General features: G+C 31.1%; 1 long non-coding RNA gene across 2 annotated transcripts; it reads left to right on the top strand.

Moving 5' to 3' along the window:
• The first annotated feature begins 8060 nt into the window (after window positions 1-8060).
• On the top strand, window positions 8061-15923 carry LOC143057893 (uncharacterized). Of its 2 annotated transcripts, XR_012972849.1 has the most exons (3): window positions 8061-8136; window positions 11030-11080; window positions 14101-15923. It is a non-coding gene; the product is annotated as an uncharacterized LOC143057893 (long non-coding RNA). The 2 variants fall into 2 exon arrangements; XR_012972850.1 differs by lacking the exon at window positions 11030-11080 and having other exon boundaries at window positions 8072-8136.
• Window positions 15924-16410: the final 487 nt, after the last annotated feature.

Below are 16410 nucleotides of genomic sequence, written 5' to 3'. Positions count from 1 at the left end.
CTGAGGACAAGGGACTCTTTAAATATAAACTTTGTTGTGTATATTAATGATCTTGTTGTTTTTTTATTTTTATTTTTTTGTTATGTTGTGTCACATACTATAAATATGTAGTTTTTATGGCAATAAATATTTGAATTGAATTGAATTGACTATATTATAGGACTCATGTTTTTCAAACATATTATGTTGGTCATTGATATTATGATAATTTCAATAAACTTCACGTTAGGCAATTTGTCAAATATATTGATCACATTATATTGAGTTGTCCCAACGATACACTTATCGGTGTCCTCAATTATACGAATTTACCGACATTCATATAGACAACATGACCCGACTTTGAAAAATTCTTGTGACAAAACTACTTAAGGAATACGTTAAAAAGTTGGATACCTAGAAGCTACAATATAAAGGTTTGATATATATTTTTTCAAACAAAAAGAAAAATATGCAGTCAAGATTGGCAGTATTTTATATACCCTATGTGGAACAAATAATTGGTCAACAACAGCATATTTGGCAACTAAAAAATCAGATATCAACAAATTCAGCTTTAAGATATACTTCACTAATAGTGGTTGATTAAAAGTTATATTATGGTTTTGTGTCTTAACAGATATTCATCTCTATGCATATCGAATTTGATGTGTAAATTGTCTTTTTTTTTTTTTTTTTATCTCTTTCATAAGAAGAGTCACATTTATATTGTGCTAGTATCACTGGAAATCCCACTGATCGACCTTCATTGTAAAATAAGTAACAGAAAGAAGAAATTTGCTCAAAACGATGTAAATGTGGATTTGGTGCAGAAAAAATAGCACCACTAATGCAGGTGGACTGAAAGATGCTGTCAAACACCAGTTCTGTGGTACTGGCATGAAAATGCAGATTTTGTGTTATCAAAACTTGATTTTACAAAAATTTTGGAAATTATTTATAACTTATGTCGCTCACTTGTAGAAAGCTCTGACTCTTTTGCCTAGCTTAAGATATAAGTTTTTTTTTTCCTTTTTGGTTAATAGCTTCTCATATTTTTGATAAGTTTTGGATTTTAAAATATTTGACCTTGAACATCACTGAAGAGATATTGATTGTCCAAATGCTTATCTGGTGCTGAAACATTGGTACTGTTTATTTTATTATTTATGGTAACACAACCTGTAGGAATAAAACTAACAAGGACTATTTAAGACCTACCTGCTGAGATTTTCACAGGACCATAACTTTTAAACTATTGTACTTGCCTATGATCGACGTCGTATGATCAGTGAAGTCGCTTTGGGCGGAAATACTTTCTTGTATAATAAGGTTTATGAACCCTTCTGTAGCCATGTGAATTACAAACTTTTGAAACTGCAAAAGTATCAAATCAGCAAAGACAGTGAATAATAAAGATGTGTCATTTAGTACATATAGCAAGGGTAAACTTCGTGCAAAGCCTTATAATGGAGAGTTGTTTTGCAAAAAAGGGGGCTTTGGAGACAAATAAATCAAAGAAAACTCACACACTTTATTACAGATAGTTTCGTCATAAATTTTAAACAAAGATTACTCAATTGTTTTTCCATGATGTGCTAGCGTTCATTGTTAACAAAAAGTTATAAGCAACCCTTAAATTCCAAATAAAACTCTTGCTGAGTCACTTAAGTCGAGCGCACCCAAGAAGGTTTACTTGATTTGTTTTTTATTTCTTTTAATCAAGATTTAAATGCATTAAATAAAGATTATCATATGGATTTTTCAATATCGCATCCGTATCAACCCGAGACACCAATATAATCCCAAGAGCTCTGCACGAGGGATTATATTGGTTGAGGGTTGATATGGTGTGTGATTTTGAAAAAAAAACGTATCATATACACTTTATTATATACATATACCTCAGGTAGATATTTTTTTATGTAACATGACGTCATACAGATAAGGAGGTTCAAAATGACGTCATACAGATTAGGAATTTGAAAGCCTTTGCAACAGTGACTGCAATCCATGACGTGACGTCATACAGATTAGAGGTGTGATAAAGCTTTTGAAACCGTGCTGATATCGATATATTCTTGTGTAAAGGGTAGGAAAGTCAACTGACTGAATATTATTGCAAGATTAAGAGTCTTAAGTTATATGTACTGTAACAGATCTTTAAGGTGGTATGGGAGTCTAAAATAAACACGATAGAATTTGTCCGTAACTTTGTTAAAACGTAGTATCTATTGATATATGTTCAAAAAATATAATAAAAATGATAGGTCACCGTGCGTTTTTCTCAAGCTACAACTTATGAAAAAATGACACAATTTGTATGGATTATACAGGAAAAAACACCATTGTGTGATTAAAAATTAAACTAAATGATAGAATTGTAATATGAGTTACGCAAGATAGCTTTCAGACAATGCTTTATCAAAGAAAAAGATAGGGTCACCATACGTTTTTTTTCCTGCTAAAATACAAAATAAGAAAATTCCATGCAGATTCCTTTAGAAAATGCAGTTTTGGAGTCACCATCCCTTAAAATGCCAATTAAATAAGTTATATTCTTATAAATTGGATCTTCAAAATGAAAATTCACATTCAATATCTGCATTCCTGCATCAAATCTTGCTAACTTGATAGAAAATATGGACTTTAGGTTCTCTGTTTTTTTACAATCCAAGATGGCGAAAGATGGCGAAAGACACCCACACTGGTCTGTTATTTTTAAACTGTTAATACTGCAAATCATAGATAAGTGTTCCGTGAAAATTGAATTGTTTTCGAAAATCTAATTTTTTCATAATTCTTTTATGTAATAAACTTTATTCAAATAAATTCGAATCTTCTCTCAACTGATCACCCGTATGGCTAAAGGTATTAATTCCAAAGGTATTGTGAGGGTGTGAGGTGACACGTTCAGGTATTTAAGCGATTTCCTGTCGGGCTTGCAAGTTCATGCATCGTTTCACTTCTAAGGGTATTGATCAGTGTACACTGCCGATAGCTTATAACTTTCCATTTTGAACTATTAGGTGTATAATATACATCTCTGTCTTGCGTGTCCGAAAGTGATATAATATACTAGTCATTACTAAACTCATACGCTTGTTTATAAATAACAGTTCTGATGTAAAGAATTTTATTTATGAAAATATAAATAATACACAAAAAAAACAACAGATTTGATGAAATAAAAATCTATATACCTACTTTTTCCAAGGGTAAATTTGGTAAAATGTAATATAATTATACTCGTTGTCAACAGTGAAGGACAGATTGGAACATACCAGAAATATTGATTTTAAAAAATGTACGCACTTGTCGTTCATTCGTTTATACGCCTGGATAATAAGTTACGGAACTATAGCGCAAATTGAAATATATACATGTATACATTGAACATAAGAAAGAAACATACATTTTGTGTAAATTGGGGTAAAAGTATTGTAAATAGATTAGTCCACATATGCCAACAGTATGTAATAGACTATTGTATACCAAAAGAAAAAGAAGAAGTAGTGAAAGAAGAAGAAGAAGAAGAAGAAGAAGAAGAAGAGAGCCAATTTGATTTAAATACAGGTCGATATATAACTTGCTTTGGCTCATCGAAGTTATGGACATAGTATAATCACAGATTTTATATATCAATTAGATTGTTCTCGAATAAAGGAAGAAATTCGTCATCATCACAATTTTTCCGACATGCATGCTAGATATATGCCACTAGGCGTACACTAATAACCCCCAAGGGATGTGAATATTTTCCAGGAAAACTATAGAGTATCAAAATTTCGGGATTTATTTTCTTTCTTGATATTCAATGATAGCAAAATAAAGAATAAACTGCTTGTCCGTTTTAGGGGTATTCTTGTCAGTTAAAATAGACTTAAAATTACATTCAAAAATAGGAAAAGATGACATTAAATTTGTTCTGGTTTTTTTTAAACATCGTTGGTCAAATAGCTAAAGTATTATACGTTGTGAGACGAAGACTTTTTTAATAAGGACATTCCCAATTATGCATAAATTTTATTGATGTTTTTCACACTTGAAAAGAATATCTGTTCGTACTTTCGATTCCATCCCAAGAAGATCTTTCAATTTCCTGTCAATTTTTTAAAACATCTTTTTTTTCAAATAGCTGAAGTATTCATGCGTTGTGAGATTTAAAATATTTTGATGAGAACATTTATTCCTAAATAGGCAATTAAATAAAGATCGCTTTGGATGGACTAAATTATAAAATTGCAATTGTTAACGATCTGTTTGAAATATTTTAGGTTGCCGATTCTAATTTAAAATAGTGCAATTTTTGGTTCATACACTCGTGTTTAGCAGGCTATTTTTATTGATAATAAATTTATTCAATTTAAATAATTCAGTATGTTATCGTTACAAAAGTAACCAGAAGTCATAAATCATTTAAAAGTGATCTTATGCAAAATATAAAAATATACAACAGCTATCCAGTTATTATTCCCGTTAATTAATTTTTATTTTTTTTTACATTTCTGTGTCTAAAACAATGACTGACTCCCGTTTACCATTCCGATACGAAATGTTGTTCACACCTAAAATGCTAGTTAACCGTGACGCCTAGATTTCACTGAATGAAGATCAAAAGATTAGAATTACATATCTTTTAATTACATTGAGTTTAACTACGCATTCCACAAAACAATACACATTTTATTTCCATCGTACAAGCAAGTGGAAATTTTTGCTGGAATGAAGCAAAAAGGTCAGAATACAAATACACTATCAATCATTTCAGTTTCATATGTATGTTTAAAGTATTTGTAGAAAAAAAACCATAAAAATGTTCTATTGTATGATTCACTTTTATTATTAAAGTTCGTTTAAAAAATTCACACGATCTAATTTTAAAAGTTGCACTTAAGTTATCACTTACTTTTCGTTGGTTAATAGCTACAACAAAATTCATCGATGCGTTTTAAATTGCTTTATTAGATGGTTAACGAACAAGACTTAAATGAAATTAATTTTACTCCCGGCATGCAAAAAGTCTTAAACTACGTCACAAAAGTCAGGAAGTTTCAAGAAATACAATTAATAATTCCCAATTTTCTTCTTTATTAGTTTTCATATCAAAATAAAACTTGGTGAATATGTTTTTTATGGTATTATGAACATAATAAGATGAAAAGTGAAAAATCGCGAATTATCCCTTTAAGTATCTACATTTGATTAAAGCGGCCCGTAAAAGTCACAATAACTTTTTGAAGCCTAGTTTTCATATATAGCTGATAAGATTGGAATAAATAACAGAGAAAGAGCAAGGACTTTTTGTAACACGCTTTGTTCCCTAGAGTTAAACCATTGTGGTGACGTCAGGCTATTTATTTACAGTGGATTCTTTTTCTAAAATTAACGCTTCCTAAATCTGTCGCTGAAATGGGAGCACCATATAGCATATTAATCTATTGTAATAAAAATTCATAATATCTAATAAAATTTGTAGATTTAGCTAACAAGGTCCTTATATTTGGATAAAGTAACATTTGTTATAGTGGAAAGTTGTTTTATCGTTAAATTAGCTACAATTAAAAAATGCTTGCTAGTCTCTCTCTGTGATTACCTTTAGATAACTCTGGTTCATTTCCCAATCAATCTATCATGAAGGGAAGATAAATAATACGAAATTCAGTCATAGTCTTTTTCAAAAATGATGAACGGTTCTTTATATTGGTATGTAATCATTTTAAACGTTTCAAATTTATGAAATTATATTCGTACATTAATGTTTTTGATACACCAATAACAAAAACTGAAATATATTGAATTGATACATAATGTAACTATTCAAATTTATATCAGAAACCTAAACTTAATTATAAAATAATGAACCTGTTAAAGAGAGACAATACTCGCATAACTTTTTCGAATTGGCACATAATACAACGGAATGTCACTCTTGCATACAAATGGCACATCAATATAATTAATTAACTGTGCAATCGCGCTCCACCTTCAATGATGATTCTAAATTATAATTATAAGCCAAAAGTTGTTAATCTATAGATAGTAAAGACTAATGAAATCTAACCCACTGTTTAAATATTTCTTTGCATATTTTTAAAACTTCCTCAGTAAAATGCTTGAGCCACTTGACTTACATAGCTCATAATTAACGTTTTACACAATATTTAAATAAATTAGCTAAAGATTATTCGCTTCTCAAAGTGTAAGACGCAATAAAAATCGTATGCTTGTACCATCTTACCCAAAAACAGATTTAATTAAGTTCTGAACATTTCGACATTTCTTCGTTAAAACCGGTTTTAAACAAATCACAAGTACGGGTTAAGATCCGACTAAATACCCATATCCAGATATCGTCAGGTAAATTTGCTACACCATATTAGATTCTTTTGTTTCCTTTGTGTGCCTAATTTCATTAAGTTTGAATTGACTATTTAACTGATTTTCTGTTCACTAATGGAATTGTTTTAAAAACTTACCTTTAATTTTTGTGATTTCTATATGCCTTCACTGGGATTCGAACCCGTCCATGTATTCTGATACGTGTTACTGGCATCAACATATCAACGAAACCTCTGGGCTAACAATCGGTTACGATTTAAATGTGTACTTTAAATATATAAATGAATATATGATATACATCGGTACAACAGACACACAGGGCTTCTACCTTTATATATACATAATAGGCAAACGAAGTAAGTGGTTACCACGAGGTTTCATGGTTTAGATAAATGAGTTAAAGGTACGGACTTGTATTTTTAGGTTCGAATCCCTGAATACTCTTTGTTGTCCATATTCTTTTCCAGTTTTTGTTCTTGATTTGTATGTTATTGTTGATAATTTGTGTAATAAAAGCGAGTTTGGTCGTTAATTTTTGAATTATTGTTGGCTTTTCCACATGTTTGAAGCAAAAATGATTACATTCTCATGATTTGTCCATTTTTGTTTTATAAATTAATACAATATGATTCTATCTGTTTTACTACATAATTTTACAACTGTTAATTCGTACATTCCTATGCAAGAAAATCGTGATGTGCCTAGAATTAGGCTATTTTTTAGAAATTTCGGAAACATACTTATTATATGCACTATATATATATGTTCTTTGTCGGGGTGTATTCCCTTTGACACATTCTCCACTAAGTCTTCCATTTTCAATTTTGATAGAAATAAGTTCGATTATAACTTATTTTGTAAAACAGACAATATTTAGATGCCTGATAGTATGAAGATATTTAAGGAAAAAAAGGGTTGTGTTAAAGTACATTTGTATTTTTGTTTTAACCATTTAATTGTGATATTTAATTTATTGTAATGAATCGTTAGACACGACTACATGGTTATTTAAACTCACATACAATACGTTCTAATTAAGAATAGGCGTTAATTTTTTAAAGACATTAACACAATAGTTTAAGTTATAGCCCTACGGGCTCATGGTTTCTTTTTCAAGAATCAACGCTTATCGATTGTATCTATATCATCTATCATACATAGTTGTGTGTGGTGAACATATTGATAAAAGTCTACCTTTCATGAATGCGTCAGTACAAATGCGTTCCAAAATTTAAGAATGCAACCATTTGAGATTTTCAAGGAAGACAGTTTCTTTATTTATAATAATGATTCGCATGTGTGATGCTTGACTTAGTTTCTGTCACGTTGCGTCTTGATAGTGTCATTATCAGATATAGACCTTATTCTTTCTAAGAAAAAAATGTAGGCCATGCAGTCTGTCCACAATGGTAAAAATACAAGCATGAAAATATTTTCAGTAAGAAATTTGTTTACTTACCAATAGTGTTAAAATTGATATTTAATGTTTGTGTTTTGAAAATAATTTATTATAATAACTAGTCAATAAGAATGTTTAAGGCTTGTATTTTTCATTTTTTTTTTATTATTTATTTTTTGTCTTCCTAATGATTCACATTTATTGAAATGCACTCTGTGGGTCCTTTAATTTGGAATAACATATATTTGCTTTTGTTTAATAGTTATGTTCATCCGACATTATTTGACCGATTTAAAATATCGCGCCTTTACTTTTTATCCATATCGAGTCAACTTATCCATGACGATAAACGTTACACACAAACCGAAGACGGTGTGTTGGGATAAAAATGTGCAGTAATAATTAATCTCAGCAAGGTTAGTTTTTCTTGATGTCTATAATATTATGGCACTTTAACAACTTTCGGTGTCATTTTAAAATGAATTTCTTAGAAACTGATATTAATTAAGATTGAAATTAAGGTAGAAAAATAAAAATAAGGTCGTAGATAGACAATATTGTTTTTCATTTTAAGACAAGTAAATAAAAAACATATGAAAAAACTAAAATATGGTACAATTGGACAGGGTTTCGCATTAAATAGACCTTTTTACAACGCTTATATTAAAGAGAAATAACAAAAGTTCTCACAGAACGTATGAAAGCTAGTTTGTATAAAGACAATTAAAGTTTCTTCAATCAACCGAGATGTCAGTTATTTAGTCAGCAACCAATCGTCAAAAATTCTTTAAAAATTAAAAAACAAGACTTCTAAACAGCATGCGTCCGAAGCACTTTTCTTGATTAACATTTATCTAAACTGCCAAAGTCGAATATTAGAGGAAAAAATACTAGTATACATACTTGTTTAGGGGCCAGCTGAAGCACGCCTCCGGGTGCGGGAGTTGTTCGCTGCATTGAAGACTAATTGGTTGCCTTTGATTGTTGTCTGCTCTATAGTTGGATTGTTGTCTCTTTGACACATTCCCCATTTCCATTCTCAATATTATAAGAACAGAACAGAAACAATAGCCAAATCCATTCAGTATAACTTTGCTTGAGGGAGTCAAAATCATACTTCTTATACATTTCTAAATACTAGTACATGTATTTAAAAACACCGTTTCAAAAGGTATTTAAATGTTGACAGTTCTTTTAATCTTCTTAGCTATTAGATATTGAGAAAAAAATAAGTTGTTTTTTAAAACAAAACATTACGCCATAAATAAGGGCAAACCTATTCTCTACACATAGATCATTCTCATGTATAACAGTTTGTTTTCTGTTATCAATTATCCATCTAAAAACTATTAATAAACATTGTTTATGTCTCCTCAACAGTAACACTACTAACAGCTCAGAATCTGAAAAGATCATATTTTGTACAGATTTTGCTTGACAAGACACGACATAATATCGACATTCCTTAACTGTACTTAAATGTACTTAGGTCTCAATTTTACTTAATACATCTGATTAAGTACTTGTTAATTTTGGTATTGTCTGAATATGGTCTCGACTAAGTTGTGAACAGTCTCTACGTGACATGAAAACGCATGAAGACGTCGAATATCGGTTGTTAGATTTGAAAAAGTCCTAAGTCCATCCATGAACATTTAAAAAAAAGTGTAGCGATGTGTACTGACTAAGACAGTGAAAGATGAAATCACTGACTTCTGTTTAGGATGTCAACCCTTTTGTCTGTTTTACGGACACTATTATATGGAGATAAAGTAAAAGCTTACATATAAGCGAAATGAGACATCGAAATAAGACAAAACGGCAAAATTTTCTATCGAACAACATAGATAATGATTGCTGATTTTTCACTTTTTCTGTACAAAAACTACAATACACATGAAGATAGAAATGTGGGTATGTTTACCTTTCACCGGATTCCTGTGTAGGTTTGATTTTATTAGACCTTATTGATATCTTAACAGTTTATTTAACACACTGTATTGATTGAATATGCTTAATAATATCAGTGTGACCTCACCTTTTGGTTCATTATATGGGACCACATCGTTACTCTGTCTAACACAAAACTGTGCCGAATAAATACCAGACACAGTTTATGAACATCATGATTGAAATATTAATCATACACAACCAATTATTTTAAAACTCAATTACTGATACTGTTAAACAGTGGTAATTGGCACAAGCATATCGATATGATGGTAAACAACTTATTCCCGCTTAAATAAACTTAGACAATTTAAATTCGTTTTAAACAAAAAGACTTTAGAAAAAAAATGTTTTTCTTATATAAGGCCGGTTCTTGAATATGCTGATGTAATTTTGGATACATCTACATTGATTTTAGTTCACAAAATAGAAAACGCCCTAATAAAGGCTACAATGATTGTGACTGAAGGAACACGGTTAACATCTATTAATTTATCTAATAAGAAAACGGGATGGGGAAAATATAGGATAGACGAGAGGCCAACAGACTTACAAATTTGTACAATATTACTCCATCATATCTTACTCATATTTCACCTGAACGATTCCAAAATATACATGAATATAATTCGGGTAATCCGAATGATTTTCAACCTATTGCAGCTAGAACAACATTCTACTCTAACTGTCTTCTCAAATCAGCCTTTAAATACTGGAACTCACAGATTATTCAGCTAAAATATAATCCGCTCCTTTTCGCCTTCAAAAATAATTTAAAAAGTAACCGTGAAATCAACCCTGTATTTTATCATTGTGGTTCCATGCCTGGTGAAATATAGCATGCGAGAATAAGAATGAACTGTGGTGGAATCACCAAACACCTATATGGCAGAAAATTGATACAATCCCCGAGGTGTTTTTGTGGAGAACTTAAAACAACAGAACACTATTTATTAAATGCAAAATATTCAATGTATCTCGTCAAAGACACATTCATAGCCTACAGACTGCAATCAGAATTTCCACTTATGTCTAACATTTTGGCTCCGATTACTCACTATAGAACACAATATACTGATATTCAAAGCTGTGCAAAAATTTCTTATACGTAGCCATCGATTCACATCCACAATCAAATAATTTAAATTATTCACCCCTCCCCTAGATAAAGAAATATTATTTCACTCTGTAAAAAAATTCTAATTTCTTTAAAAACACATTTCACTCCCTTCCTTTTCTAAATATGTTTTCCTATGAAATTTCTTTATGTTATTGTAATCATTAATTGTATTTTGTTTAATACATATTCGTTTGCTACTCGGCATGTTTTCAAAGCTTGTAATTTTATTTTGAATTTAGGGAGACGGATTTATAAAAGAGCACTACTCTTTTTCCTTACAGTTAACACAGGTACCAGGATTATAATTATAAATTAATACGCTAGACGCGCATTTCGTCTACATAATACTCATCAGTGACACTAAGATCAAAACAGTAATTAAGCCAAACTAGTACAAAAAGAGGGACGAAAGATACCAAAGGGACAGCCAAACTCATAAATCTAAAACAAACTGACAACACCATGGCTAAAAATGAAAAAGACAAACAGAAAACAATAGTACACATGACACGACATAGAAAACTAAAGAATAAACAACACGAACCCCACCAAAAACTAGGGGTGATCTCAGGTGCTCCAGAAGGGTAAGCAGATCCTGCTCCACATGCGGCACCCGTCGTGTTGCTTATGTGATAACAAATCTGGTAAATAGTCTAATTCGGTAGGTCACATTCAGGAAAGTTGAAGGGCATCGAATACTCAAATATTTAATTATCAAACAGTATCTGTATGAATATATTAAACAAAAGTTATATTCTATATGTGTACATTGTGTATGTGTCTCACTCAAGTCATGATCATGTAGATCAGTTGTCGCATTCGTTTTTCATGAATTGTGTTGTTATAAATCATAAAAATGAAGATGTGGTATGATTGCCAATGAGACAACCGTCCACAAGAGACCAAAATGACACATAAATGGACAACTATAGGCCTTCAACAACGAGCAAAGCCCATACCGCATAGTCAGCTATAACAGGTTAATCAGGCTGTTACAGTACATTTGTTCTTATTTAAATAAACTATGCACTAATGTTTTCAGACGGATGATTGGTTTCAATGAGTAATTATCTGTACTCACTTTGTTAATGACCTTCAATACCACAAGATTTACATACTAAGTCTTTATAACAATAGTTTAAATAGTGACCACCAGAAAACGTATGGTCCGCAATTTCTGTGTAAAATATTTTTTTAAAATAAAGTATTTATCCTATTAGATATAAAGCATTTTTTTAAACTCATATAGACATAGTACAAATGGTCTTTAATACGTTAAACTCCTATATAGATATAAGAAAACTTGGTGTGAGTGCCATTGCGACAACTCTCGAGCTACACCCTAGTCACAATTTACAAAAGTAAACCATTTAAGGCCAAAGTACGGTCTTCAACACAGAGCCTTGGCTCACACCGAACAGCAAGCTACAAAAGACCCCCAAAACTAATGCTACAAAACCATTCAAACGAGCAAACCAACGGTATAATCTTTACAAAAAGAACGAGAAACGAGAAATACTTATGAATCACATCAACAAATAACAACTGCTGAACATTAGATTCCTCACTTAGGATAGGTGCAAACAGATGCAGCGGGTTTAAACGTTTATATGCAACAAACGTTCACCCATTTCTGAAACAATAGTGTAACATAATAACATAGAAAGATTAACTATAAAATATCAATTGAAATGGTTTAAACTTATCATAAGACATATTTACACAAATAAACATACACTGAACATTGAACACAAATCCGCCTTTTACAAAAATATTATACATTTGAAATGAAAATAATTTTGTTGTTAGGTATGTAGTTTAAATAGAGAAAGGAAAGATTTTTACAAAATAAATAGTGTTGATGTTCATAATACGGAGAGGTGAAAATTTATAGCAATACCAAACGAATGTAAGACAGAAAGTCACAGGACAAAAAGTTAGACAAAATGTCACAATTCAGTTTTTATATTATTTCTTTGGACAAGAAAAAAGAATAATTTTGAAATATGATTTATGTTTTTTTCTTGAAGTATTATGTATAAAGCAACTTTGTAATTAAAAGGAGTAGGTCCGGTCAGGACCGATTTTGGCCTCAAATTTCAGGTTCATCTGACGAAAGATTTTGACCACTTTTTAAACACTTAAGTGTCTATTTTATTTGAATTAATTAGTTTATGTGAAAGATTTTAACAGATTTAGTCATTAAAAACGATCCGATTCAAGCTCAAATATGAAAAATCTACCTAATATGCCGAAAAATGTCACTTTTCAGATGGTTTTTGGTAAAAATGAAAGTGGCCGCATCCGTGTTCATCCTCAACCTTTATTTATGTGATGTATTATCATAAAATACAACTTACTTTTCAATATTAAGGATGAACACGAATGCGGCCACTTTCGTTTTAAACGAAAACCGTCTAAAATTTAATTAAAATGCTAGAATTATGAGGATTTCAGTAATTTAGCATGACTTAATGGTGCTAGTTCGGGATATATGTGCATTGTATTGTCAAAAACAGCCCATATTTATGTAGCAGAAGCATTCTACTGTCCAATAAATAACTAAAGGTTTACATTTTAACAATTTTGTAAAACTGCTATATTTTGGGGCCAAAAAGGGGTCTTACTGAACCTACTCCTTTATTCCGAAAATATCAATAATAATCGAATAATTGTTATGAAAACAAAATGTCAAAGTGGCTTGGTACTTAAATGGCTTCATGGTGCCAACCAAATGCATACTTTGCATGATTAAAGTTTAATAAATGTTCATTTATCAAGGCTTACATGTATGAACAATTTACGAAACTTTAAAATGAATATATGTAATAAAAAACACATTTTAAGATCTTTCTCTTATTTATTTAAACATTTGTCAACAAATTATTTGTGACTTTCTGTCCTGAGACTTTTTGACCTATCAATTTGTTACTTTATGTACTGTGACTTTCTGTCCGTTTAACATACAAAACAACCCTTACTAACCAAATCACATGACTTGTGAATGCCAAACAATAAATGTATCGACATGCAGAATGATAGTTTACATCTTTATAGATAAAAATGAACGTTGGTGTGTCTTTATACATCCCTTTTGACAAGAATACAAAATGATTTATTTTAATATCAGTTTTGTTATGGCTGTTAATGCTAGGTCTGCGCTACAAAGAAATATTTGTATATCTCATTATTCAATGGAGCAATTAAGAAAAAAAAAACTAAATATGGAGATTTACATCTTATAAGCAGTGTCCATTAAGATATTAAAAAAAAAATACCATATGCAAACTATATTTATCACTATTTTCAGAAAATTCAAATGGCCTCAGAAACACATGTACCCTGTGGTTTGTGTAGGTATGATAATATCACAAAGGAAGCGAAAAGATGGTGTACGAATTGTGAGGAAGGGTTATGCGAAGATTGCGAAAAAGCTCACAAGAAAACCGAAAAATCAAGAAATCATCAAGTAATTTTAATACAAGATTATCGCAAGATTGAAAATATTTCAATCTCACAGGTCTGTGAACACCATGGGGAAAACCTGGAGTGGTTCTGTGAAACTCACGACGAAGTCCTCTGTATGGTGTGTGTCCCATCAGAGCACAAGGCATGTTCTGATGTTATATCAATTAGTGTTGCCTCAGCAAACGCAAAACAATCAACTGCATTATCTGACCTAGAACGGACGATTGAGGGAACTCTGCACGATGTGAAACAATGCATTATGAATCGCAAATCAGCTGCTGAGAACATTGACAAACAGGAATTGGCAATCAAAACTACTATACTTGAAACGAGAACAAAAATAAACAGCCAACTAGACAAAATGCAAGAAAATATGCTGAACGACCTCAGATTAACTTCTCATACCTGTAAATCAAAATACGCGAAATTCTGTCAGAAACTAGAATCAGAGAAAAAAATACTTACCAAACTGAGACAACAAACAAAACATATGAAACAATTTTATTCAGACATACAAGTGTTTCTAGGAACGCGCAAGGTTAATCGGCAGATTGTAAGCGAGATAGGATCTATCAAGAGTGAAGTTGGTGCTACCACGGATTATGAATTAAAAATGGCTATTCATAGCCTAATCGAAAAATTAGAAGTCGAAGTTAAGGACTTTGGGAAAATAAAAGTCTCAGAATTCCCCCTCAAGTTTGCCTTCAGCAATCCCAAAAGTGATCAAGCTCAAATCCCAACATCACGAAACGTATCCGATATGAAACTTCAACTAATCAATACGTTTCAAATTCAGAGGAAAAACAAAATACGTATAACAGGTTGTGTCACGTTGCCTAATGGTAATTTATTGATTGCAAATGGCACAAATGAAATAATAGAGTACAGCGATAAAGGCGAACACATTCGGGATATTCCAGTCTCTGGGAGGCCATTTGATATTACAGTGATAAATTCTAATCGTATTGGGGTGACATACGGGGACTTGAAATATTTAGAAATAATGAATAGTAATAATTTCAACTCTGAAAATAAAATCAGTTTACATAATTGTTGTTTTGGATTATCAGCAGAAAATGGGAAACTTTACGTAATAAGCGATGACGCTACAATAAAAGTTCTGGATCTATCAGGAGCACAACTGGAAATATTGAAAATAGAATCAAATAAACCATATTACATCACAGCTAGTTCAAACAGGATAATTTACACAAATTGGGAGAAGAAAAGTGTACATTGTTGTAGTTTGAAAGGTAAAGAGCTATGGCAATTCAAACATGAGACCATTGCACATCCTGGCGGTGTAGCAGTAGACAATTACAATAATGTCTACGTTGTAGGTTATTATTACGATAATCTATCAATAATTCGACACGATGGTAAAGACAGTAAGGTATTACTGACCAAATCGGATGGACTTGATTTGCCAATTACGCTGTACTTTGACAAAAAGAAAAATGCCCTTCTGATATGTAATTTAAGATGAAAAGTAGCTTTATACAAAATCTAAAAAAAAACTGTTGACACAATATTGATCCCGGCATTCTTATACATTCGAGCTTCCACAATTTGTATTTTTTTACAATAAATGTACAGATCTCTTGTATTAATTTTATACAAGAGATCTGTTGTACATTTTGTTCATAAAATGTTTAATGAATTGTTTCAATGTCTTATGGTATACGCCTTACCAATCAAAATATAACTACTGGATTTATACTGACATAAAGGTTTATCGAAAATGATAAGGGAAAAAAGGTTGTACATTTAAAGCTTGTAATTCAAGTTAGTGCAACGCATCCATTTTTATCGATCAGTACTTGCAGGTATTGGTCTATTTTGGATAACAGAAATTTTGAGCAGACATTAATATAAACATCCTTTCCCCACATGATTAATTACTGGTAGTCGTAAAAATATGAAAGAGTTCGAGACTCTTTTATTTCAGATGCTCTTTTTTCTGATAAATTATTTATACACATATAAATAAAGTTATAGAACAAGTGGATACATGAATATGTCTGATGGTTATTTATTCTGTTGTTTTGCTTCCGTCTTTAACACAGACAAACGATCAAAAAATAGTACAGAAGACAAAACATAGAAAACTAAAAACTAAGCAACACGAACCACACCAAAAACTTGGGGTGAT

This window comes from Mytilus galloprovincialis, chromosome 13 (assembly GCF_965363235.1).
Source record: "Mytilus galloprovincialis chromosome 13, xbMytGall1.hap1.1, whole genome shotgun sequence".
Lineage (NCBI taxonomy): Eukaryota > Metazoa > Mollusca > Bivalvia > Mytilida > Mytilidae > Mytilus > Mytilus galloprovincialis.
This window is presented reverse-complemented; position numbering and strand designations above follow the sequence as displayed.